Below are 27,912 nucleotides of genomic sequence, written 5' to 3'. Positions count from 1 at the left end.
GGCTTTGCCACAAGTCAGTCCGAGGCTTGAACCTGTCCGATGTAGCCGCTCCCTACAAAGTGGTATCTCACTGTGGTTTTGATTTGCATTTCCTTGATGGCTAAATGATGTTGAGCATCTTTTTGCATACTTATTAGATGTTTGTATACCTTATTTAGATAAATGTCTATTCAGACCCTTTGCCCATTTTCAATTGACTTTTTAAAAATATATTTTTATTGATTTCAGAGAGGAAGGAAGAGGGAGAGAGAGATATAAACATCAATGATGAGTGAGAGTCATTGATCGGCTGCCTCCTGCATGCCTTACACTGAGGATCCAGCCTGCAATCCGGGTATGTGCCCAGACTGGGAATTGAACCATGACCTCCTGGTTCATACATCACAATGCTCAACCACTTAGCCACACCAGCCAGGCAACTACTTCAAAATATTACCTGCTTCTACAACTACAAGTTTGCTCAGAAATGAGGATGCTGTGTTATATATAAAACTGAGAAGAAACCCCAAATCATATTAAGTCTAGTACCCATTTAAAATTTTTAAAAATTTTATTTATTTATTTATTTTTGAGAGAGAGAGAGAGAGAGAGAGAGAGAGACTGATTTGTTGTTCCAATTATTTATGCATTCACTGGTTGCTTCTTGTATGTACCCTGACTGGAGATTGAACCTGAAACCTTGATATATTGGGACGATGTTCCAACCAACTGAGCTTCTTGGCCAGAGCAAGTCTAGTGCTCATTTTAGAAAACCAAACCTTAGAATGGCTGACTCTGTGTTACACAGCCAGTGTATGGCAGAGAGGCCAGCATTAGTGTCTAATTCCTAATCCAGTGTTCTGTTTCTGAACATTAGGTGAATTTATTTCTTTTTAATATATTCTATTTTTTTCATATTATTTTAGAAAGAGAATCACAGGCCTATTTCTGTTAGAAAATGGCCTATCACCATTTTCTACATAAATATATGAACCCTAGTATCATTTTGGACTACTCTTCTTCCTCTGGCTCTAGATATTCAAAATTTAAGTGCCTGTGATATAGCGTCAGGGTCTTTCACATCCTTTGTTTCCTCTCTCTTCCACCACCACCCTATTTAGGTCATTTTTAGATCACTAAACTAACTTACTTAGTTCCTCTGTCTTAAATTTCTTGCTCATTGTGGATAATAATGACGTGTTAACATATCTGAAATCATGATTTCTTTTTCCACACCTTTGTTTGCACTACTTCCTTTTTGAGAAGATTCTTTTTCAACTTCTGAGTATGCAGGGTGTCCCCCCAAAATGTATAAACACATTGAATAATTATTAATTCCAATGGGTTAAATCAGAAAAGAAACATCAATTGAGCTATCAGCTGTTAAAATGTGTATACTTTTTTGGGGGGGACACCCTGTATATTCAAATGCTGTACATCCTTCAAGAACCAACTCAAGTCTCATTTGCTCCCCAGTACTGGCTACATCTACCTAATTGAAGTGCCACTTAAAGTCTAGAGTCAGTTAATGTCTGTAACCATTTCACATCAAGACTAGTGATATCCGTTATCATAGTGTGCTAGAGCAGGAAGACGTTAGCTATCACTTTACAGTTGAATAAGTGGTTTTACTAGAGTTACATGAGTAACATAAGTTCTTGGCTGGTTCAGAGCAGAGATGAAATTAGACTTAAGTCTCCTAACTCAGTGGTCGGCAAACTGCGGCTCGAGAGCCACATGTGGCTCATGAGCCGCGGTTTGCCGCTCTGTTGACTAATGAGTTTGCCGACCACTGACCTAGACTCTCGATTCCAATAATTACAGGCTGTTGTTGTTCCTTGTGATTAAGCCCCTATCCTAACCTATAACCCAGAATTCCTTCTTGTATAACATACTTCTGCTCACTAAACAGTCAGTGCCTTGTCTTTTTAGGTCTCTTTTCATGAGTGCATTTATTTCTTCTGCATGGGGCCAAGAATATTGTTTTAAACTTTTTTGTACTTAATGTTTTGCATGTAATAGGCCTTAATTCATTATTTTATACAGGATTACTTTTAAATAAAAGTAATATTTTAAATAAGCTATTTCTGCTTTTATAAATATTAATGACCAAGGATTATACTATTTTTACTTAAAAGGGATTGAAGAAGAGTTTTTGAATGTTCTTGGTAGTTTGCAATCTATTTCTAAGGATTTACTAAGGAAAATAACAAAATAGAACTGAAAATTTGCCTGGGTTTCTTATTGCTAGGTAAATGGGTTTCACTTGTTTACAATGTTAAGAACACTGATTCAAGTACGAAACTACACCCTTTATCAACATTTCTTCATTGCTTTAATGTCTTCAATTTTTAAGGAAATAAAATGTTCTTTATGCAATGATTTTATAGCAAATTGTACTAAATGAAAGTATGATGTAGTTTTGTTGTCATAGTTACTAAGCCATTATTGAAAACCACCTAGTCAGTCTTTTCAGGTTTTAAAGTTTTACAAACATATCTGATTTAAAGCATGTAAGTAAAGCAACAAGAATTATAGCAAATATATACATTTTAAAATTCCTTTACAACTCAGCATGAATAAAAATGGTACATTAGAGGGCAGCTTAAATACTTCTCAGGTGAATAAAGCACGGGTTTCATGCTTGTAGTGGGGGATATATGTATCATCTGCTTCAGATGTATTAGAGAGGTGATGTCAAGGTGAAAGCAGGCTTACAGAATGGTTGGAAATCATTGATATTCTGACTTGGAGGCTGTAAATGGCTCAGTGGCAGATGGAGTCTTTGTCAAGGAAGAAAAATGGCAGCTTTGGAGCATCATAGATGTTTTGCTAGCAGCTCAGCACACAGACTGTGACCTTCTAGTATTCAGGACTCTTTCTTATGCGCCAATAAATTGAGCTTTTATGCACCTAAAGTAGATAAACAGTACTTATCATATTTCAGTACAAATTGAGGTGTTTCATTAAAGAGAAACATAAATATGTTTTATTATCTAGTTTTTAAACAAGTAAGCTTTTAAGGGAACATGCATTTCTTGATATCAAAAAATATCTCTCAGTTTGCGAGAGTAAAAACAATAGAGTTTAATTAAAAATATTTTCTCAGAATCACACATCATTAAAGCTAGAGAGTATGTTAAAATTCTAGACAAACCTATTCATTTTACAGATGAAGAGATAGAGTCTCAGAAACTATGATTTAACCAAGGTCACTTAAATAGTTCATGGAAAACATTAGGTGTTAATGAATTATTGAGGTGACTCCTAGATTATTACTTGTTATACATATAAAATATTTTTAGCTATGAAGGTAAAAGAAACTACTCTCTTTTAACAAAACTTAGAATACCACAGAATACACCTGTTTATTCATGACAGCTGCATAATGATAGTACATGATTTTAGAGACTTTTATTTACTGTTCAACTGCACATATTTTTATTGAAAAAAATCAAGTTTTTCATTTTAGTCTGTCATCACTGCATTGCTGTATACAAAGAATTTTGTTGAACGGAGAGTTTATATCTGGGTTGCAAAGATATATATACATGTGCTGCGTTCTGATTTCTTAAGAATATATTTAAACAATATATTTTGTTTAAATCAGGACTACTTCAAATATATATCTTGTGTTGACTTATTTTGAGTATTTTAAAAAGTGCTTTCTTTTAGAAATACTGCATTTTATATTAAAATATTTACAGGTTTTGTAGGTTTTATATTGAGTTGTTTTGAAAATTGTTGCCTATATCAGTGAGAACTTTTTCCACTTTTGAGTCTCCAGGAGTGTGTTCATTTGGACAATTGACTTACATTGAAGAGCAATAAGTCATGGCTAATATTAAAAGTGGAAGCAGTACACACCTAAAACCTACTAAAGCATTTGACAATTGCTCAAGTTATAGAAAGGAGGCACTATATATCATGGAAGAAAACAGCCCTGTGCTCTAGATAGTCAAGGTTGCTGTATTTAGTGCCTCAGGTTATAGCCTTTTGCAAGCCAGTGTCTAAAGAAGTGCAATTAATGAGGTATTTAACAACAGTTATACAAAATGTCTGTGCATTTTCTTAAGAAAAACTTATAAAACAATTTTCACAGTTGTCTTGCATTTGGAGAAAAATAGGAAAGGTTAGAAGAAGAAAGCTCCCAAAATCCTGAAGTAAGTTTTCTTTTTAAAAGATAAAACTGGTCAGACTTTTTAGATAGAATATGGACATGAAAAATATTAACCACAATATCATAAAGGAGAATACTATATCTATCCATGGACATGTTGATACATAGCTATTTCACCTACTATATACTTTAATATGAAGAAAATACACTCAGATAAAAGGTTAAATGATGATTACTAAACTATTCAACAACTAATAATTGGGTGCCTAGTACATGCAAGTGCTGTGGATAAGGCAGTTCGCAAAACAGACTCTGGACTCATGGGGCTTACAGTCTGTGAGGCAAAGAGATAATAGTTAATAAACTAATATTCAGTATGTTGGATGGTAACCAACACTGTGAAAAAAGATAAAACAAATTAAGGATCACAAGTGCCAGAGTTGTAGAGTTAGTATTTGTTATATTGTGGTCAGTGAAGGCCTCTAATAACATGACAGTTTAACAGAGATCTTAAGAAAGTGAGGGAGGGAGTCATGCACATATCTGGGTGAGGACTATTCCAAAGAAAACAGTAAATGCCAACACGGAAGGAGATTGTGTTTGGTCTATTCCAAGAACAATAAGGAAACCTTCATGCCTGGAGTGGTGTCGTGATGAAGGAGGGGAATAAATGAAGCCACAAAGATTTCACATAAACCTTCATTTAAGATTTATGTCTTCTTGTTTTTAAGAATAGATTAAAAAAATTATGCTTTAAGCTTAACCAAAGCCTATACTGTTGCTAAACAAGCAGTTCCCGGAGTATTTTCAGTTGAACATTAATTGAATAATGTAATGTATGAAAAAAGGTTCCAGGGTCAAATAATTTTGGAAAACTTAAAGCAGTTAAATAAAAATATGTATTTGTGCTTACTATCTACATCCTATAGCTTGTACCTATCTTAAGTGTCTCATACTTTAAGTGGATACCCACTAAATGATGAAATTAACTCTACTAGGTAGTTGAAGATCTTACGATAAACAGACCTATCAATTCCCTCTTTTCCAGTTCAAAATCTGTTTGGATTATGTATTTAAATATAAAACTTTAAACTATAAAACTTTTAGAAGAAAATATAAGGGAAAATCTATTGGGCCTACTTGGTGAAGAGTTATTATACATGAAACAAGTAGCACAATTCCATAAAAGAAAAAAACAGTAAATTGGACTTTATGAAAATTAAAACCTTTTGTTTTACAAAAGGCCCTGCTAAGACAATGAAAAGACAAGCTATATACTAGGAAAAAATATTTGAAAACCACATATCTGACAAAGACTCATATCTGGGATATATAAAACCTCTCAAACTCAACAGTAAAAATGCTAACAGTCCAATTAGAAAATGGGCAAAAGACATGAAAAGAAATTTCACCAAAGAGGATATATGGATGTCAAATGAGCATAAGAAAAGACGTTCAACATCAATAGCCATCAGGAAAATGCCAAAATGAACTATCTGAGCAGCTAAAATAAAAAATAGGGACAATATCAAATGCTGGCAAGGATGTGGAGATATTGAACTCTTACACATTGCTAGTGGGAATGCAAAATGGTAATAGCCTCTTTGGAAAAGAGTTTGGCAGTTTCTTAAACCAACATATACTTACTACATGACCCCACAATCACACTCCTGGGCATTTATCCCAACAAAGTGACTGTATGTGTTTGTGCATAGCAGCTTTGTTTGTAATAGTCAAAATTGAACAATCAAAATGCCTTACAGCAGGTGAATGGCCAAATAGTATGATGTGTCCATCCCATGCAATACTACTCAGCAACGAAAAGGTATCAACTATTGATCCATATAACAGTTAGATAGATCTCAAGATCATGAGGCTGAGTGAAAAAAGCTAATCTCAAACTATCACTCCATGAATCTGTTTATGTAAAGACAAAATTATAGAGGTCAAGAACAAATTATTTATTGCCAGGGATTAGGGATAGTGAGGAGAGAAGTTTGGTGTGACTAAAGGAGAAGCAGAGAGATCTTTGTGGTTACATGAATCTACACAGGTGATAAAATGACTTAGAACTATACATACACTTTGTAGTTTGTTTCCTGGTTTTTATATTGCACTATAATTATGCAAGGTGTAAATATTGGTGGAAACTGAGGGATGAATACATGGGACTTCACTGTACTATTTTTCAACTTTCTGTAAATATATAATTACTTCAAATTAAAAAGTTTAATATGTTGTTTTTTCCTTCTTCTATCACCAATACATGGAAACAATCTGTGTCCATTGATGAGTGAATGAGTAAAGAAAATGTAGTGTGTATGTATGTATGTATGTATGTATGAATATTATTCAGCCATAAAAAAGAAAACCTTGGTATTTGCAATAAAATGGAGGGACCTTGAAAATATTACTAAGTAAAATAAATCAGACAAAGAAAGGAAAATACCATAATATATCACTCATACATGAAATCTTTAAAAACAAAAATAAAACTGAACTCATAAGTCAAACAACAGATTGATGGTTTTCAGAGCTAGGAGGGGGGAAGATGGGCAAAATGGGGGAAGGTGGGCAAAAGGTACAAACTTCCAGTTATAAAATAAACTAGAGACCCGGTGCATGAAAATTCATGCATTGGAGGGGGGTCCCTCTGCCTGGCGTGCCCCTTCTCATAGTCCAGGAGCCCTCAGGGGCTGGAGGTGACCCGGCGATCAGGGGAAGGCGACACCCCATCACACCTCTGCTGCTGCCACTGATGGCAGTGCAAGCCTCGGCCGGCCCTGGTTATCTGAGCCTCAGGCATCCCTGGGTGGCTGGGCAGCTGCCACCCAAGGCTTGCTTAAGCCTTGAGCCAGCTCTGAACGGCTGGGCAGCTGCCACCTGAGGCTTGCCTGCACCTTGGGCCAGCCCAAGGCTACTGAGGCTCTGAGGGGCCATCTTGTGGCTGTGGGCGCCACCATCTTTGAGGGCGGGGCAGTCAATTAGCATATTCCTTCCTTATTGGCTGTGAGCGCCACCATCTTTGAGGTTGGGGCAGTCAATTAGGAATTCCTTCCTTATTGGCTGTGGGCGCCACCATCTTTGCAACAGTGTGAGGGTCAATTAGCATATTCCCTCTTTATTAGATAGGACTAGAGGCCTGGTGCACGAAATTCGTGCATGGGGGTGTGTGTCCCTCAGCCCAGCCTGCACCTTCTCCAGTCTGGTACACCTCGAGGGATGTCCAACTGCCTGTTTAGGATCAGGCCTAAACTGGCAGTCGGATATCCCTCTCACAATCCAGGACTGATAGTTCCCAACTGCTCGCCTGCCTGCCTTCCTGATTGCCTCTAACCACTTCTGCCTGCCAGCCTAATCACCGCCTAACCACTCCCCTAACTGCCTGATTGATGCCTAACTGCTCCCCTGCCAGCCTGATTGCCCCTAACTGCCCTCCCCTGCAGGCTTGATCACCCCTAACTGCCCTCCCCTGCAGGCCTGGTCCCCCCCAACTGCCCTCCCCTGCAGGCCTGGTCCCCCCCTCCAACTGCTCTCCCCTGCAGGCATGGGTCCCCCCCCAACTACCCTTCCCTGCAGGCCCAGTCGTCCCCAACTTCCCTCCTCTGCTGGCCTGGTCATCCCTAACTGCCCTCCCCTGCAGGCTTGATCTTCCCCAACTGCCCTCCCTTGCAGGCCTGGTCCCTCCCAACTGCCCTCCCCTGCTGGCCTGATCGCTTACAACTGCCCTCCCTTGAGACCTGGTCCCTCCCAACTGCCCTTCCCTGATGGCCATCTTGTGGTGGCCATCTTGTGTCCACATGGGGGCAGCCATCTTGTGTGTTGGAGTGATGGTCAATTTTCATATTACTCTTTTATTAGATAGGATAGAGGCCTGGTGCACAGGTGGGGGACGGCTGGTTTTCCCTGAAGGGTGTCCCAGATCAGGGTGGGGGTTCCCTTGGGGGCGTGGGGTGGCCTGGGCGATGGGCCTGTGGTGGTTTGCAGGCCGGCCACGCCTGCTGGCTACCCAAGAGGAGGCCCTGGGATCTGGGATTTATTTATCTTCTATAATTGAAACTGTAGCCTTGAGCGGAGGCCAGGGCCGGCCAGCGTGTGCAGGAAGCTTTGCTTCCTCCATCGCTGGGGAAACCCAAGCCTCCTGCTGGCTCCGTGGCTGGTCGCCATCTTGGTTGGGTTAATTTGCATACTTTCTCCTGATTGGCTGGTGGGTGTGGCTTGGGGGTGTAGTGGAGTGATGGTTAATTTGCATGTTACTCTTTTATTAGTGTAGATAAGCCCTGGTAAAACCAAACAAAAACTGTTTTACTTCCTCACCGAATCTTCCAATCCTTTTGATTTTTATTCTCTTCTGTATCCTCCAGAGACTTGTTTGATTGATCATTCATAAATCATCTCCTTTCTTGGTTTATTTAGGATTGTCCTATCTTAAACAAAATGATAACTAGAAGTAAATGAACAAATAAAACCTTTACTTCCCTCAAGTGGTTATGTTTGTATATTAAAAATGTATATTCATGTTAACAATGTGTAGCTCTTGTTTATTCATTTTAACTGTTGTATACAGTCATATATATTTCATTACATAAACATACCAGAGTATTTTATTCATTTCCCCATATTTCACTATACAAATAGTGCTGCAATTTACATATTTGTATATGACACCTTATGCACATGTACGAGAACTTTTCTGGGTTACATTTCTAAAAGTGGAATTGCTGTATATAGACTACATACAGCCTCAATTTTACTATGTATTGCTTAACTTCTTTCCACAGTAGTTATGTCAGTTTACATCAACAGTGCATAGGAGTTTTCTTGCTCTACATTTTTGCCAACCTTTGGGTTTTCTTAATTTTTGCCTTACTACTCCCTCTATATAGAACCTGCTATAAATCTCAACAGATTTTACATATACAATAAAATTTTTTATTTCTTGCTCTACTTTGACCAGCCAAGAAGTAAAAAACATTTTTAATTATCTTTAATATTTGTATTTATCTCCATATTTCTGACTCTACCACCTTAGTTCAGACTCCTTACTTCTTGCTTAAACTACTGCAACAGACAGAATATTGTAGTATCCTTATTGGAAGTCTCTTTCTGCTCCAATCCATTTTATTTAAAACTGCTAGATCAATATTTCTAATGCGAGTAGTTTACCATGTTAAATTAAAGCACTTAATATGCTACTCAAGGTTGTCTCCAATAAGGTCCTGATCCTTATGTCAGCCATATCTCCTATTGTTTTCTACACGCCCTACATACTAGCCAGACTAAATTACACTCATTTATTAATTCATTCAAACAGTAGATAATGATCTTATTATGCTATACAGGTAATATTAACACTTGAGTTTTATAGGTTTTAGAGTTTTGTAGTTTTATAGCTAGTGATATAAAATGAACAACTCCTGGTTCCTGGAGAGCTTGCAAGCTGTCTCAGGCTATTTTCCAAGTACACCCAAGGCTTTTCATTCTCTGGTCCTCAGCATATGTTTTCCCTCCACTTAGAATGCCTTTTTTCCTGGTTCCGCCACTTGGCTGTCTTTGCCTTTCAAAATCCCACACATTTTTTAAGGCCCACCTAAGATGTCACTTTTCTGTGAAGCCTTTTCTGATACCCTTAGTTAATTTTGCTCCCATCTATATAGATAAAAGCCTAAGCGACTGTTCGACCAGTAGCTATGATGTGCACTGACCACCAGGGACAGACGCTCAATGCACAGGCATGGAAACATGGAACAGACTGATGAATCTCAGAGAGAAGGGGGGAGGGTGGAAAGAGATTAACCAAAGATCTTTTATGCATACTAGAGGCCCGGTGCACAGATTTGTGCACCAGTGGGGTCCCTTGGCCTGGCTTGCGGGGATTGGGCCAAAACCAGCAGTCCTGACATCCCCCGAAGGGTCCCAGATTGCCAGAGGGCGCAGGCCAGGCTGAGGGACCCCGGTGGTGCATGAATTCGTGTACCAGGCCTCTAGTAGTACAATATTTACAGTTGACCCTTGAACAATGCAGGGGTTCATCGAAAATTCACATATAAATTTTGACTTTTCAAAATTTAACTACTAATAGCTTACTGTTAACTAGAAGCCTTACGGGTAACTTAAACAGTTGATGAACAAATATTTTGTATGTTATATTCATTATACAGTGTATTCTTAGAATTAAGTAAGGTAGAAAAAAGAAAATGTTGATAAGAATATCACAAGGAAAATACATTTATAGTAGTATTTTATTGAAAAAATTCACGTATACCCAGACCCATGTAGTTCAAAACCTTGTTGTTCAAGGGTCAACTGTAGATTGCTTTTATGGCACTTATTATACCCCATATACTTGTCTTATCATTCCAAGGTGATAAGTACTTTGTCAGTTCATCTGTATTGTCCTTGTTGCACATAACATAATGTCTTATGTATAGTAGACAAACTGTGAAATAAAACAATTTAATTAAAGGTAACATTAATAGAATCCAACTTCATCAGTTAGACCTATTTGGGGAAAGGCCAATTTGAATTAGAAAAAAATGTTTAATTATGTAATTTTATCTAGTGTTCTTTAAAACACTATAAGTAAATTAAACTTGCTCTGTGATTAGTATAACAGTTGTTTAGTTTGTTTTTAGACTTTTAAGTAGTTCCTTTTAAGTCAGAATCTTTCAAACTGAACTCTGAGGAATCATATGAATTGACTAGAGGCCCGGTGCACGAAATTCGTGCACAGAGGGGGGTTCTCCCTCAGCCCAGCCTGTACCCTCTCCAATATGAGACCCCTTGAGGGATGTCCGACTGCCCGTTTAGGCCCGATCCCAGTGGGATCGGGCCTAAACGGGCAGTCGGACATCCCTCTCACAATCCAGGACTGCTGGCTCCCAACTGCTTGCCTGCCTGCCTTCCTGATTGGCCCTAACCGCTTCTGCCTGCCAGCCTGATCACCCCCTAACCACTCCGCTGCCAGCCTGATTGATGCCTAACAGCTCCCCTGCCAGCCTGTTTGCCCCCAACTTCCCTCCTCTGCCGGCCTGGTCACTCCTAACTGCCCTCTCCTGGAGGGTTGATCACCTCCAACTGCCCTTTCTTGCAGGCCTGGTCCCTCTCAACTGCCCTCCCTTGCAGGGCTGATCCCTCACAACTGCCCTCCCTTGCAGGCCGGGTGCCTCCCAACTGCCCTCTCCTGCTGGCCATCTTGTGGTGGCCATCTTGTGTCCACATGGGGGCAGGATCTTTGACCACATGGGGGCAGCTATATTGTGTGTTGCAGTGATGATCAATCTGCATATTATTCTTTTATTAGATAGGATAGAGGCCTGGTACAGGGGTGGGGGCCAGCTGGTTTGCCCTGAAGGGCGTCCCAGATCAGGTGGGGTTTCCCTTGGGGTGTGGGGCGGCCTGAGCGAGGGGCCTGTGGTGGTTTGCAGGCAGGCCATGCCCCCTGGTAACCCAAGCGGTTGGCCCTGGTATCTGGAATTTATTTTCCTTCTACAATTGAAACTTTGTAGCCTGGAGCGGAGCCAAGCCAAGCCTGGGGCTCCCTCCGAGGCCGCAGCCATTTCTGTTGGGGTTATAATTGAAACTTTGTTGCCTTAAGCAGGTGAGCCCGGCCAGGGTGTGTGGAAAGCTTTGCTTCCCCTGTTGCCGGCGGCAACCCTGGCCTGCTCTCTCAAGCTCCATTCTGCCGCCATTTGTTTGAATTTGTTTACCTTCTATAATTGAAACTTTGTAGCTTGAGTGGAGGCTTAGGCCTGGAAATGGCAGGCGGAAAGCTTGGCCTCCTCTGTTACCTAGGAAACCTTGCTCTCTGTGGCTGTAGCCATCTTCTTTTGGGTTAATTTGCATAGTCGCTCTGATTGGATGGTGGGCGTGGCTTGTGGGTGTGTCGGAGGTGTGGTCAATTTGCATATTTGTCTATTATTAGATTTGATTCTATTGCGATGACTTGGCTACTGCTGGTTGCCTCCTCCCCCATTATTATTATTATTATTATTATTATTATTATTATTTTACTATACTGGGCTTTTTCACATGCTTTTTTCCCCCCTCTATTTATTGATTAAGGTATTACATACCTTTATGTGTCCTTATCCCCTCATTGCCTCCCCCACTCATGCCCTCACCCCCCTGGTGTCTATGTCCATTGGTTAGGCCTAGGGCAATGGAAACTAAAGAGAAAATAAACAAATGGGACTACATCAAATTAAAAAGCTTCTGTACAGCAAAAGAAACCATCAACAAAACAACAAGAAAGCCCACTGCATGGGAGAACATATTTGCCAATGTTATCACACATAAGGGTTTAATCTCCAACATTTATAGGGAACTCATACAACTTAACAAAAGAAAGATAAACAACCCAATAAAAAAATGGGCAACAGACCTAAATAGATACTTTTTGAAAGAGGACATAAGGAAAGCCAAGAGATACATGAAAACATGCTCAAAGTCACTAATCATCCAAGAGATGCAAATCAACGACAATGAGGTACCATCTCACACCTGTGAGATGTGGAGAAAAAAAGAACCCTCGTGTATTGCTGGTGGGAATGCCGACTGGTGCAGCCACTGTGGAGAACAGTATGGAGTTTCCTCAAAAACTAAAAATGGAACTCCCATTTGACCCAGTGATCCCACTTCTAGGAATATATCCCAAGAAACTAGAAATACCAATCAGAAAGGATATATGTACCCCTATGTTCATAGAAGCACAATTTACCATAGCTAAGATTTGGAAACAGCCTAAGTGCCCATTAGCAGATGAGTGGATTAGAATACTGTGGTACATCTACACAATGGAATACTACGCTGTGGTAAAAAAGAAGGAATTCTTACTATTTGCAACAGCATGGATGGACCTGGAGAGCATTATGCTAAGCGAAATGAGCCAGTCAGAGAAAGATGAATATCATATAATCTCACTCATTTGTGGACTATAATGAATAACATAACCTGATGAACAAAAACAGATCCAGAGACAGAGAAATATCGATCACACCATCAAACCTCAGAGGGAAGGTAGGGGAGGGGAGGGGTAAGGGGAAGAGATCAACCAAAGGACTTGTATGCATGCATATAAGCCTAACCAATGGACACATGCTTTTATTTAAGAAAGGACTCTTAATATGATTTGAAAGAGTTGTTAAGAGAGTGTAAATACTTCAATTTTATCCGTTTATTTAAATATTTGCCAAGATCTTCCAAAAAGATATTATTCCTGCCTTTTATTCATAATGTATTACCACAAATTTAAAACTAGTAGTCCTTATGAATATGAGACTTCAAATAATTAAGCAAATAGTAGGTAATTGGCTTTGAGTGGGGACAAATTAATTGTTTATACTATGAATATTCTGCATTTTAATATGGATTTTTGAGGAGTTAGAATATCAGAAGTTTTTGGAATTGGTATAGGAATTATTAGGTGGCTGAGGAATTTTCTAATTCCTGGCTTCTTAAAGTTTAATGTGCATAAGATTCTGATTCAGTAGGTCTGGGTTGGGGCTTGAGATTGTTCATATCTGACAAGCAATTTAAATATCAGTGGTCTGTGGACCACACTTTGAGTAGCAAGGAGCTAGATGACTTTCCCAAGTTTGTCACCACATTTGTATTACGTTTTTTGCCCTAGAGAAAGTAGGTTTTTGGTATTGCCATAGGCATTTGTTTAGACTGTCTCTCTACAGTCTGATTTATATTTTGCTATTTTAATAAAAATGTATGGGCTTTTTTTTTTTTTAAGGAAATACTTTGTGTGTGGATTAATGATTGGTCTGTGATTATCCTTCACAATTTTAAAAATAGTTAGCCTTGAGAACTATTAGACTGTCAGTGGCAACTTTCAGAGACTTTAAACTTAATAAGAAATATCCATTGGGTTTATCTCCAACAAAACTGTACTACTGAATGATTTTTGTTATTTTATAGGATATTGTTTGAGGTTAGACATTAAGTCATTATAAAAATGAAAATAGGGAACAATTTTGTTTTGCTAATGCTGTTTTCGTTGGTGTAAGTATTGCTTTTTTAAAAAAGCTGTTATTATTATCATGATTTAGTAGCAATTATACACCACAGCTGGTTAAGCTTTTAATTTTATCTGTAGCACAAGTGAATTGAAAGCCTATTTTGTGTAAATAAGCAACCAACAAGACAAAGTCATTTAGTTAAATAGCTTATACTCAAACATTTAAATAATTTCTGAGGGACTTTAATACCTTTTTAAACATATATAATATCAAATACTTTAATTGTCTTTTGGGTTTTTATAGAAAAGTATAATGATAAAATCATAAATCTAAATCATAAATCTTTAAGAAAATTCTAGAATTCCTTATTTTTGATAAATGGAAACTGTTAATTAACTTTGTAGACCAGAACAGCAGAGTATTTTTAGGGGGAAAATATGATTTTTATCTAAAGATATTCATATTGATATTCATATCAACTCTACATTATTTCACTTGTGAGTAATAGAAATTGCTGGAGGAATTTATTATAATTAAAATGTATTATTTTTAATTATATATTAAGTAAGCACTAACTTTGCTATAAAAGTTTTCATATGGAATTTATATCATGTTTATCAAAGTTTTTTTCAGACCTGATCCAAAAATATTGTATAGAAATGAACCTCCTTTGTTTCTTCTGGTAGCAGCCATTGATTTTTAACCCCCAAAGGTACATTAATAGTGTTTATAGAAGCAGAACAGTTGGAATTTACATTAAAAATAAATGTGATGAATAAAATGTAGTACACTATAATGTTATAGTCGTGATTTTGTTTTACCAAAGTTCCAAAATCTAACGGACAATAATATTGACAAGGTCAATAAAAAATGAAAGAAAGAACAAACGATGCAAAAAGAAAATGACACTGAGGTCTTGGTTTAATACATATGTATTCCAGGCTGATGGTTGATTTCATTAGCAAATCTCATTGTTATGCAATGTCTGTTCTTCTGCAGCAAAATGAATATTGTATTCTCACAGGCTCTATGTGTATCTATTATGTTGAAATAAATGAAAAATATATATTTGTAGCTTTCTTTGGTTTACTGTTTTCAATTTTCCTTTTAGGAAAAGAAAGAAAATTGAATTATATATTTTTTCTTTTGTTGTTAAGTTTGTCCAAAAGCTTTTCTATTTATATTACAGATATATTTCCTACTTTTGTTCCGTGAAGTAAACAATAATGAGGTGATTAACAATGTAACCATTTAAATTATCCTATAACTTTTAAAACAAACAAAATATAATCTTGAATTAATTTAAGCTGTTATTAATGTGAGCTTCTTAAGCATATACTTTCTAACATATTTTTAAATGTTAGGAGTGGACTTTCTTATTGCAAGAAAAACGTTGAGGAAGTGTATTATGCCAAATGTAAATACTGTTACCATTTGCAAGAGCAAAAATTATATGTTAAGATTACTGTACATAGATTTGAATGTTCCTAAAATAGGAAATTCAGAAATAATAAGTTTCAGCAGCTACACTTACTCTTTGTTTATTTAATAAGAGACTAAACGGCATGATTCTTTAGGTTATGTTTATGAGTTCAAATATGGATCAAACAGTTGTCATTTAATTTTAGTCATTTTGAGGTCTGACAATAATTTGGTGGTGTTCTCAAAGGTTTTCCTCACAACTTAAGTTCTTTTTTAAAAAAATATATTTTTATTGATTTCAGAGAGGAAGGGAGAGGGAGAGAGAGATAGAAACATCATTGATGAGAGACAATCACTGATTGGCTGCCTCCTGTATGCCTCCTGTTGGGGATCGAGCTTGCAACCCGGGCATGTGCCCTGACCAGGAATAGGACCGTGACCTCCTGGTTTATAGATTGATGCTCAACCACTGAGCCACTCTGGCCCAGCACAATTAAAGTTCTTTTGACAAGCTCAAGGTTTTATTTGGTATGAATTGATTAGATACCATTTAGAAATGACCTATCTGGTAAAAATTTGCCCTCTGGCTCACTTGATGCAATCCTAGTAAATATCTTGGTTATGTTGGAAAAACATGAGCTGTTATAAATATGTATAGCAGTTTAAAGTTAATTGGTACTTAGAGTGTTTGCATTTTATTCTTCGCAGTGGTTAATAGAAAATGAGGAACTGTAAAATCTAGTAGGGAGATCCCTAAATAATTAGATTGAATTATATAGCTAAATCATGTAGAGAAGTTATAATGGTCCCAGATAGTCAGCTCTGAAAGTGGAGGAACATCCAGAAAGTGATGAGATCTAAACTGATAATGAGGTTGGGAAGCAATGAGAAACAACATAAACATAGTTTGGGAGGTGGGAGAACATAAACTTGGCATCTTTGGAAGGCAAAGAAAAGACCAACCCAACTGTAATGGGAGATATGATTTGCCTCTATCTATTTACCTCATGTGAAAATCAAACTGTAGCATTGTTATTTTTAGTAGTAGTTAGTCCAGATACATGGTATATTGAGATACTACCTTTGTGGACCTTGATTTTTCTTGTTTAATAAAGTCGTGATAGTAAGTTCCCTTTATATTAATATTGCTGTGTATTTCAACCCAATAACATAAGTAAATCCTATAAAAGTATGCAAAGATTCATACTCTAAAATGAATCAAAATTGGAGCAGACTGAATGGGAATATAGGAATCTAGAAACTCTAAGTCAGATTTCTCTACTTAGTTAGAAATACTAAACTGAGTAGGAAAAAAAATCATCATGGATTGGGCTCCCAGGCTGTTGAATTGAGCAGAATCATAGGAGGTCACCAATGAAGAAGAGAGGAACTGTTTTAAGTTAAGAAGAGAGATCCTATTTAAAAGTCTGGACCTACCCACCAGTCTTCTGTCTTCATCTGATCTGGAGCCACAGTTATTGCTTACATGCCTATTTTACTTACCTATCCAGCAGAAGAACTTGAATTTAGAAAATGAAATATGAATTTGGAATATGAAAATGAACTAAATTTAACAAGATTCTGGACATTGTTATTCGTTTGTTTGTTTAAAGACCTAGATTTAAACATAAGGCTTCCTTGCAAAATGGTTTATTTTCTGGGTAACTTTACATTGTTATGACCCTGGCTTGTGCTGAGGAAATATTATTTGATTTTTGTAAAGATACTATTGAGAAAGTTATTGTATTGCCCAATATTGATTTAAAAAGTATACAAGAAATTCCTCTCAATTCTGAGTATTAGGAAGAGCTTTGGTACTTGTTTGTAAAATACATAATATTGAGAGTATTTTCTAATTTGGTCTTTGTTTTGGAATAATATGGGATATAAATAACCATGAACGCCTATTTATTACACAGAAGGCAAGCAAATAAGATATTTTCTTCCTTCTTGTGTACCCTCCCCTGCCTCCTTTATTTTGCACAAATTTCTTTTTCTTTTTTTATTATTGATTTGAGAGAGAGAGAGAGAGAAACACCTTTTTGTTGTTCCACTTACTTATGCATTCATTGGTTGCTTATTGTATATGCCCTGACCAGAGGTCTAATCCACAACTTTGGTTGACCAGAGATCTAATCCACAACTTTGGTGTTTCCCAACGATGATGCTCTAGCTACCTGAGCTACTCGGCCAAGGCCTTTGTAAGAATTTCTTAATCTCCTCTGTGAGAATTTAGAATTGTTAGGGGAATCCTTTCTGAAGTTTTTGGCTTTACAGAGCTATCAGGTGTAGTTTGTTGCGCTAAGTGTGCCCTACAAGAGTGCCTGACGGAGAGAACAAGTGAAGCTGAAATATATCCTAATGGAGAAAAAGGTGCCTTTTTCTCATTTGTCAGCTCAGTGGGTGGGAGGGTGGTGGTGGTGGTGGTGGGGTTTCCCCTAACTCACAGGGCAACCTACCTATTACCCCAGTTTTTCCCCTGCTCTTTGAATTGTAAATTCTTAATACCAAACTTGCTGATTCTTGATAAGAGCTACCTTGAATGAAACAAAATTTCAAATTTATTTTCTTTACCTCTATATTTTTATTTTATTGTTTTCAAAATTTGACCCATTGTGGGAAACTAAGATAGTCATGGATATTTGAAATAATTTTCTAATTTAAAATTTTGTTTTGTTTTGATATTTGAATTACATAGTCAAAACTACATGTTTAGTAGGAATTATATCTTAAATTTTCTATAAAGGAAATAAAGGACTATGTTTTGCATTCCAGAAAACTATAGACATTTGAATTATTTAATTTGACTAAGAAACCCAATTGGAAGTAACTGCTTAGTCATAGTTTTCTGAAAATTTGCTATTTCATGTGTCATCAAAGTACAGGTGGTGATTAGTGACTTGCATTAATATTGTTCCATATTGAATACATATTCCTTTCAAATGACACACGTTAAATATTTGTAATGAGACTTATTCTAAGATTATGTTCTCTTGGCAGTTATCTACTTGGGTGTTCTTTTTGTTATTGATTTTATCGACACTTTGATTTGTTTTCTACTTAAATATTTTAGAATTTTATTTTGCAAATATAAACTTGTTTGAAGTAGTATAATTAAATGTTTTGTTATGGCTTTACTAGAGGCCCGATGCATGAAAATTTGTTCAAGAGTAGGCCTTCCTTACCCTGGCTTCTGGCACTGGCTTTCCTCCGGCACCCAGGACCTGGGCTTCCCTCCTCTGGCCAGGACCTGGGCTTCCCTCCGCTGGCCGCTGGCCGCTGGCCCCTGGCAGGCACCTGGGACCCCAGCTGGCTTCCCCTGGCCCAGCTTAGTCAGGAAGGACGCCTGGAAGACATCCGGTCTAATTAGCATATTACCCTTTTATTATTATAGATTATAAAAAGGGTTGTTAAGAGCTATTTGCTCTAAAATCAAAGCATGTATGTCAGAGATGCATGGATTTAGTATACATAGAATTTTTAAGAGAAATGCAATTTTGTAGATTTTAAAAAAATCTCCTAAATATTTTAAAGTAGTGAATTAGTTTATCCTTTTCACAGAGTGTTTGTTTTATACCCTTAGTTAATTTAAATCAACCCTCAGTCAACTATACTAGAAATTTTAAAGAGTGAAAAAACAGCAATTTGGGGAACAAAACTAAGGATAAGGAAAGTTCATTTTCAAACTAACAATATAGGTAGTTTTTAAAAATGCTCATAGGTAAATATTTTGTGGGGAGTTTTTTGAAATAGGAATTTAAAACGAGGATAGGAATAGCTTTATGTAATCTTTTTAAATATATCATTGAAAAATTTTTTTCAAAACTGCCACATAAGTTATAAAGGAGTCTTATTTTGCAGAAGCTTGTTCTAATAAGAATAGGCTTATGCTTTGACTGAAATGTAATTTGCTCTTTAATTCAGAGACTTCTTTTATCTACTTTCCTGAAGCAGTTTCAATTTAAAGACTTTTCCTTATATTTAGCAGGTTTTTTGTTTTTAAGCAGTTAGTCTTAGTTTTTTTTTTAAACCTTGTTAGCATTTCCTTGATTTTACAATTTAGTTGCCAGAAGTAATTTTTAAAACGTGCTTATTCAATAATTTTTTTTTCATGCATTCCTTATTCTAAACTCTGTGCCAATGCATGTCTGGAATAAACCCTCCAAAAAAAAAAAAAAAAGAAAGAAAGAAAAGAAAGAAAGAAAGCCATAACTCTTTATTGTCTGTTTTGACATTAATAAAATTAAGAAAGGGTTGAATTCTTAAGACGTCTCCTTACCTGGTTTAGTTTTGTCACGTGAGCATTCACGGTTACTGGTGATCTAAGTGCTCCACCTGCCTTTCAGTTTGTTTACCAGGAAATCAAGATGTGTAAACTGCAGGAAGTACTATTTGACCCTCTCCGACAGTATCTCATTACAATAATTGCTAATCTCTGAATAAGACAGCCATGTTTTGTGAGTAACAGAGAGAGAGGTTGTGTTAGGTAGATTTTAGGTGTTTTAACAAATACAGCATTGTAAATGCTTACTTGGATTATGTTTTCATGATAGCTTTTGATAAAAGACATATGGTGACCTATGGGGTCAGCACAGCTAGGACACAATAGTAGGTATTCTTTCATGCCTTTTAACTGAAAAATTTCACGGCTTGTTGTTTTGGAGTGCTGTCACTGCTCTGAATCGAAAGGATAATGGCTACTTCCTGATTAAACCCTCTCTCCACAGTAAGCTCTTAATGTTATACTGTATGTCTTTTTTTCCTGTAAATGCAATAATAGTATTTGGTGTTTCCTTTTTATCACTGTCTTTTCACAGATATATCTATTATAAATACAAACTGAAGTTGAAGTTTACAATTAGAGTAGAAACTACTGTTTTAAGTTTGGGGGATTTTTTTTTTTCTCTCTGAATGAAAAAGTATTTTTGTTTGGTATCAAATCCAACCACTCATTTGCTTATTGTAGATTTTTGATTAAAGAAATTAGCTTTTTAAGAAGACAATGAAAAGATAAATTATATTAAGCTTTCACTTTCTTGGCATTCTAAGCAAAATCTTAAAAAATAACTTAAGTAGTAAATCAGATTTATTTATTCAGGGAATATTTGCATAAAGCAATTGTATTTGTATTTAATAAATTTCATAAATGGATTTACATATGTTGTCATAATTGTTGATAATTGTTTTAATTATTAAGTTATTGTTCTTAAATTAGTTCAGAGATCCTTGTGATGTAAAAACAATATTAAGTCCTCAGCATAGAAGAAGGAAATAAAGAGCTTCTTAGTTTTAATCCTAAAGCTGGCAGTCACTCCATCTGTCTTGGGACAATCACTTAAACTGCTTATCTAAGTTTTCTTGTCTGCTGCCCATATGAGTGCTAAGTAAAATACGTATGTTTATTTATTTCTTTATGAGAGTACAAACTATAAAAAAATGAGTTTTCAGAAGTATTTTATAAAATGGAGAACTGACTCTGTAGACTAGGAAACCATTTAGGAATCATAGTAGACAGGAAAATAACAGAAATATTATTTCTATTATAAAACAATATAAAGTAAGGTTTAAAATAAATATTATATAACTGATCTTTTACTTTGAACAGAACTGTTAGTTATGCTCAACTCTTAATATATCATTACCAAAGGATTATACCTATTGTTGGATACATGACTAAAGTCAGAGGTGGAAAGCTAGATACTTAAATTATTTAACTTATTCTCAGAAGCCTTTTTCCTTGAAATAAGATTATTCAGAGTAGAGGAAAGAATGTATATATTTATTTAGGTCTATAACTATAGTTTACCTAAATAGTAGGATGTTTAATTTTTAAACTCTAGTATTAGGTATTCTGATCATATTAAAGGAAACATGAAATTATTAAATGTTGAAGTTAGTTACTAAAGATGGCTATAGCATCAAGCACCCAGAAATATTTAAAAATATTCTGGGATAATGTGAATAGAGTCTTATTTTTGTTGAGAGTTAAGGTACTTTTTTTTTTTTTTTTTTTGCAAATGCTTATCAGTTATTTTAGGTAACTCAGTAATTTTTGATAAAAATTATTGGCACATAATAGAATCTCTAAAGAGATTCTACAGATCAGCTAGTGAATATTCTAGCTTAGTTACTGAAGTAGGATTTATAGTAGGTCCTCAATTTAATTTGTAATAACAAGTAATATATGTCATTTACTAAATGCTTAATAAGTGCAAACCACTCATACAATCCTATTGTAGGAGAGACAAACATTTACCTTTACCTTTACCCTCATAGAATTCTTTTTGGTTGAGCCTGAAAATTAAATTGACATTAGACAAATCAATAGGAGAAAAACATACAAACTTATTTAATACAAGTTTTGTGTGACATGGGAGTCTGTATAAGGAATGAAGATCCAAAGAAATGGTGAAACCTACTTGTTTTACATTAGGTTGAACAAAGAGGCAATTATTGAAAAGTAACTAAACTATGTGGGAAGGCTAAAGGAATATAAGAATTATTTGATAAGAAATAACAGAAAATTTTATTTCTATTATCATATAACTGACCTTTTACTTTGAAAAGAACTGTTGGTTATGCTCAACTCTTACATATCATTACCAAGTTATTATATCTCTTAGATATATGACTAAAGTCTTTTTGTGTAGAATTCTTTGGGTTTCAACTTTTTGTCCTTGGTGATCAGAATGTTACTTTCCTTTTGGTTTAGGGAGTACAGCTTTCATATAGGAATTTCCTTTCCTGATTTTAAGGAAAAGAAGGAAGGTCAGAGTATTTTTCTTATGTTTACTTTTGAATGCCCTTAACTGGAAATAGTCAATATGCCAGAGCAGCATGTTTTGGAGTGGCATATTCTGAACTGTCACCTTTTATATTCATAATAGTCACATGAGGGGCAGGTAACATCATTGCCCCCATTTTTACTGAAAAGGAAATAGTTGTAGATAATTTAAATAATTTGATCAATGTCTTCTAGTCAGTGCTAGAGCCAGACCAATTCTAACAGAATCTAGAATCCAGAACTCAGTCTTCAGTGTCATGCTTTAAGCATTGTGTTTATATTTTGGAGATAATAAAGGTGCTTACACATTTGACCTCAGTGGTTTTATTTTTTCATCCAACAATTTATCAAATATTATGGAGTGCTTACTAAGTGTCAGGCACTGTAAGGAAGTACTGGTTGATGGGAAGGAAAATCCCCTGTTTCAAAAAATTTACACTTTAGTGGAAGAGGAAGAAAATTAACAGGCTATTACCATAGTTTGTTAACTGATATAATAGGGGTAAGCACAGGATGCTAAAAGAGACACAAAACAGTATCTAATGTATTTTATTTAATTTGCATTGATTGAGTGCTGGTCTAGGTACATGGGATATATCAGTAAAGAAACTCTCAAAGGTCCCTGCTCTTGTGTATCATAGTGGGGGTGGGGGATAAACAATAAGCATAATCCTATATAATAAAAGGCTAATATGGAAATAGACCGAATGGCAGAACAACCGAACAACCGGTCGCTATGACATGCGCTGACTACCAGGGGGTGTGCGCAGCAGGCGGTAGAGCGCGGAACATGGTGGGCGTCGGCTGTGGCGGGATAGTGGAGCAGGTGAGCGGGGGTGCCAGACCAAGGCAGGGCACCAGTCACTGTCATTGGGGTGAGCCTCTGGTGGTTACTGAAAATCCTTTGCTCCCATGCGCCCAACCAGCATTTGCACCTGCTGCCAGTGCCAGCCCCACTCACACCCGCTGCCGGCGCCTGAGCCACCGCTTGCACCCGCTGCCAGCGCCTGGCACCGGCCCCAATCGCTCGGCGCCATCAGCGGGTGCAAGCAGGGCTGTCACTGGCAGTGGATGTGAGAGGTGGCTGCTGGCCCTGATCGCCCCTCAGTTTTTCTCCACCTCCCCCTGCTCCTGAGGGGTGATCGGGTGCTGGTCTAGGTACATGGGATATATCAGCAAAGAAATTCTCAAAGTTTGCAGCCACCTCTCACATCCACTGCCAGTTACAGCCCTGCTTGCACCCGCTGCCAGCACTGGAGCCACCACTCACACCCACTGCCGGTGCCGGCCCCACTCTCACCTGCTGCCGATGTCTGGCACTGGTCCTGATTGCTTGGCGCCGTCAAGAGGTGTAAAGGGGCTGCTGGCCCTGATCGCCCCTGAGGGCTTTTCCACCTCCCCTTGCTCCTGAGGGGCAATCGAGGCAGCAGCTGCCACTTGCACCTGCTGATGGTGCCAGCCCCAATCGCTCCGTGCAGTCAGCGGGTGCAAGCGGGGCCAGTGCAGTCAGTGCGTGGGAGCTGCGGCAGCAGGAACTGGGGCCGTGGTGGGAGGGGCCAGGAGGGGGCATGGAGGATGGGCCGACACCCGCCCCTATGCCCACCGCAGCCTTGTGGCCCACAGTTCCTTTCAAGGTGCACAAATTTGTGCACTGGGCCCCTAGTACATAATAAAGTGTATGGTGTATTAGAAGGTGACTAGTGTTATGGAGGAAAGAAAAAGTAGAACAGGCTGTGGTGTGGTGGGTTGCAAGAACAAGGAAGGTTGCTATGTGTATATCTTTGGGAAGAGCCTTCCAAGCAGAGGGCTTGAGGCAGGAAGCATGCCTGGAGTGTTCAGGGCAATGAACAAAGGCCAATGTGACAGGAGCAGAGTTTGGGAGAAGGGGAGGAGTAGAAGGAGGTATTGATAGAGGTAATGGGTAGGTGGGACTTAGAGGAACCATTGCAGGGCTTTCAGTAAATTTGGCTGATATTTTTAAAGTATCATTTTAGTTGCCACGTTGATAATACAGTTGACCCTTGAACAATGTAGGGGCTAGGGGCACCAACCCCTTGTGTAATCAAAAATTCATGATAGCATTGAATACCCGAAAACTTAACTACTAATAACCTCTTTACCAGAAACCTTACCAATAATGTAGCAGTCTATTAACAAACTAGTACGTTGTATATTATATATATTATATACTGTGTTTACAATAAAGTAAGCTAAAGAAAAGACTCTATTAAGAAAATCATAAGGAAAAGAAAATACATTGACAGTTCTGTATGTATTTATTGAAAAAAATCTGCATGTAAGTGGACCATGCAATTTGAACCCATGTTGTTCAAGGGTCAACTGTAGATTGTAGCAAGGCTTTGACCACTCACTGGTCAGAAGCTCTTAGGGTAAGCTAAGTTATTGATGGTGGTGGCTTGGAGAAGGGTGGTAGCATTCAAAGTCTGGATGTTATAAGGTACAATCAAAAGCTTTTTCTGATGGATTGGATGTGGGATATCAGAAAAAGAGAAGACAAGATGACACCAAGGTTTTTGGCTGAGCAGCTATAGAAAGATGATTTTTCAATCAGCTGTGAGATAGGGAAGGTCTTCAGATGAAGCAGGTTGGAATAATAATTGGGGATCGGGGGTTTGGTTTTAGATGAGGTAGCTTTTTAAATGTCTCTTAGATATTCAAGTAGAGGTGTATTTTGTTTAAAAAATATTTTTTTTATTGAAAGGAGAGGGAGAGAGATAGAAACATCAATGATGAGAATCATTGATCAGCTGCCTCCTGCACGCCCCCTACTGGGGATGGAGCTCGAAACCTGGGCATGTGTCCTGACTGGGAATTGAACCCTGACCTCCTGCTTCATACGTCGATGCTCAACTACTGAGCCACACCAGCCAGGTGCAAAGTAGATGTTTTGAGAAGGCTTTCCAGAGAAGGTACCATCCATAGTGAGGCTGAAGAATGAATTGGATTTATCCAAAGAGGTGGTTTTAATGAGATTTGAGAGCATTCTTTATATACTTACAGGAATCTTGTCATTTTTTACTTTATGTATTTATGAACTACAGAGTAACATCTAAAGAGTAATAAATTTTAAAAAGTGACAAAATTGTTTACCTCAAAGAACAAATTACTTGAGGTAGTTAAATTTTCAGAGTATTTCAATGGATATTGTATTTATGAGTTGTACTGGGTACTTTTAGATACATTGATTCTCAACATAGTGCCATAAGGTAAATATTATCTCATTTTACATTAGGAGAATCTGAATCTGAGGGAGATAAAAATTGCTTAAGGTCATTGATATATTAGGTGATGGGTTTGGATTCAAATTCTAGGTCTTTAGGTTCTGTTGCCCTGCTCCTTATTTTAAAAATGTAGGGTATTTTTAGCTTTGTAAAATTTCTGACTTTTGTTTGAGGTTTCAAGAAGTTGTCTTTAGAACATTAGTCTGTATTGTATACTGATACCCTTGGGATACACGGTTTATAGATTCTTGGTCGTGGAATCAAAACTTTTGTTGGTTTCTTGAATTCCTATGTCACTTTCAGTACACTTATCTACTACTGATGCTCCCTCCACTCCTAGCCCCCATTCCCAGTGTAGTGCTTAATACGTGCTTAGAAAATTACAGCTGCTATCATCATCTTTATCTCTGTTTCTAATGTGCTGTGACTTGGGGAATCACAACCCAAGCTTTTTGGAATAATATAAATTACAAAATGTCAGAGATTAAGGACATAAAGATTTAATGAAGAATGAGTTTTAACTCATGTACATATTTTGTCTGGTGGAAGCCATTTTTTGTTTGCTTCCTTTATCAGCTGTTTTCTGGGGAAGTGAATTTGATAAATAGGTGAGTTTTGGCTGGAAAAGTAATATTCTCTGAGATGCCAGTGGAGATTTTCACTGAAAAAGTGACATAGGTTGTTCTATGCAGATCGTTCTACTTCAGGAGGGAATAGAAATATAGTTGTTCATTGAAACAGATTTACTTTTGAGGTAATGATGCCATATTCTAAAAACTTAAAACGTTTGCCTTTAGGTCAAAATATAAGTTATTTCTTAAATTTTATGTGAGTTAATAGTTTACATTTATGATATGTTTTTAAGACCAAGTATTTCAAACATTCTGCAGAAAAGAAATATTTTTGCAAAAACATGTTACACAATTTAAAAAGTACTAATTTTAAAAAAGAACAACCTGCTGTGAATTAAAATAGTCTATTAACCTAAAAGATCATTTTAAGCATATACTAATGACATAGGTAAGAAATTTACCTAGCATTTATATTTCTGTTCTGTAAATATGTAACTATTTTAAGTGTGCAGTTTTATTTATTTCTCAAGATTTTATGCTGCTTTTTCAAAGAAACAAATATATATATATATATATATATATACACACACACACACACACACACACCCACACACACACACATATATATATATGTATATATCTCATCGATAATAATAAAAGCACAATATGCTAATTAGACTGGAGACCTTCCGAATGTCCTTCTGGATGAAGCCGGGGCTGCGAGGGAAGCCTGGGTCCTGGGTGCCTGCCATCGGCCGGAGGGAAACCAGCCCGGGTCCTGGGTGCCAGATGGAAGCTGGTGCTGGCAGCGGGGGCGGGTTGGGGGGGTGGGGGAGGGAGGCCTACTCTTGCATGAATTTCGTGCATTGGGCCTCTAATATATATAATCCTTCCTATTCCTTTCTCTAAAGGCTTCTATTTTCATTATATCCCAAATACATATGTAGAGTTTATTTTAAGATCACTGTAATCATTAAATAAGCTTAAACATTTTTTTCAATTACATTTTACTTTCAGTATTATTTGTGTTGGTTTCAGGTGTACAGCATAATGATTTGATAATCATATACTTTATAAAGTGTTCCCCCCTGATATTTCCGGTACCCACCTGGCCCCATACATAGTTTAGGCAATATTATTGACTGTATTCCCTATGCTGTACTTTACATAATAAAGTAATTTCCAGTTTGTACTTCTTAATTCCTTCACCAGTCCCCTAAACTCCCTAAATGAACTTTTTAAGTAAAAGTTCTGGTTGTCCCCCAAATACCCTTTTTTATTATAGCTAAATTATCTAATTTAATATTTTAGTTAATTCTGTTCAGGATTTAGAAGTATATATTCTGAACATTTCTTCTTACGCATAAAAATATTTATATAGTAGTCCCCTCTTATCCTCAGTTTCACTTTTCATGATTTCGGTTATCCATGGGTAACCATAGCCTGAAAATATTAAATGGAAAATTCTAGAAATGAACAGTTTTAAAATTGTGTGCCGTTCTGAATTGTGTGTTAAAATCGGTTGCCATCCTGCTCAGGACTTGAATCACCCCTTTGTCCAGCATGTCCATGCTGTGAATGCTACTCACCTGTTAATCCCTTAGTAACCATCTCGGTTATCAGATGGACTGTCGCGGTCTCACAGTGCTTGTGTTCATCTCACAGTGCTCAAAGAACCCTTGTTACTTAATAATGGCCCAAAGCACCAGAGTAATGATGCTGGCAATTCCGATATGCCAAAGAGAAGTCGTTAAGTGCTCCCTTTAAGTAAAAAGGTGAAAGTTTTTGGCTTAATGAGGAAAGAAATCATATGTTGAGGTTTCTA

The 27,912-nt window shown here is 37.1% G+C and overlaps 1 protein-coding gene and 1 long non-coding RNA gene across 4 annotated transcripts in view; one reads left to right on the top strand and one right to left on the bottom strand.

Annotated features, from left to right (window-relative positions):
- The window catches only part of BAZ2B (bromodomain adjacent to zinc finger domain 2B), a 306,755-nt gene that overhangs the window by 77,313 nt on the left and 201,530 nt on the right, over positions 1-27,912 (top strand). The window lies entirely within an intron of this gene.
- LOC129150691 (uncharacterized) lies at positions 2,390-27,721 on the bottom strand. Its single transcript, XR_008557412.1, has 3 exons — positions 27,677-27,721; positions 21,752-21,783; positions 2,390-2,892 (listed from the first exon to the last, which is right to left on the bottom strand). It is a non-coding gene; the product is annotated as an uncharacterized LOC129150691 (long non-coding RNA).

Source organism: Eptesicus fuscus, chromosome 11 (assembly GCF_027574615.1).
Source record: "Eptesicus fuscus isolate TK198812 chromosome 11, DD_ASM_mEF_20220401, whole genome shotgun sequence".
Classification (NCBI taxonomy): domain Eukaryota; kingdom Metazoa; phylum Chordata; class Mammalia; order Chiroptera; family Vespertilionidae; genus Eptesicus; species Eptesicus fuscus.
This window is presented reverse-complemented; position numbering and strand designations above follow the sequence as displayed.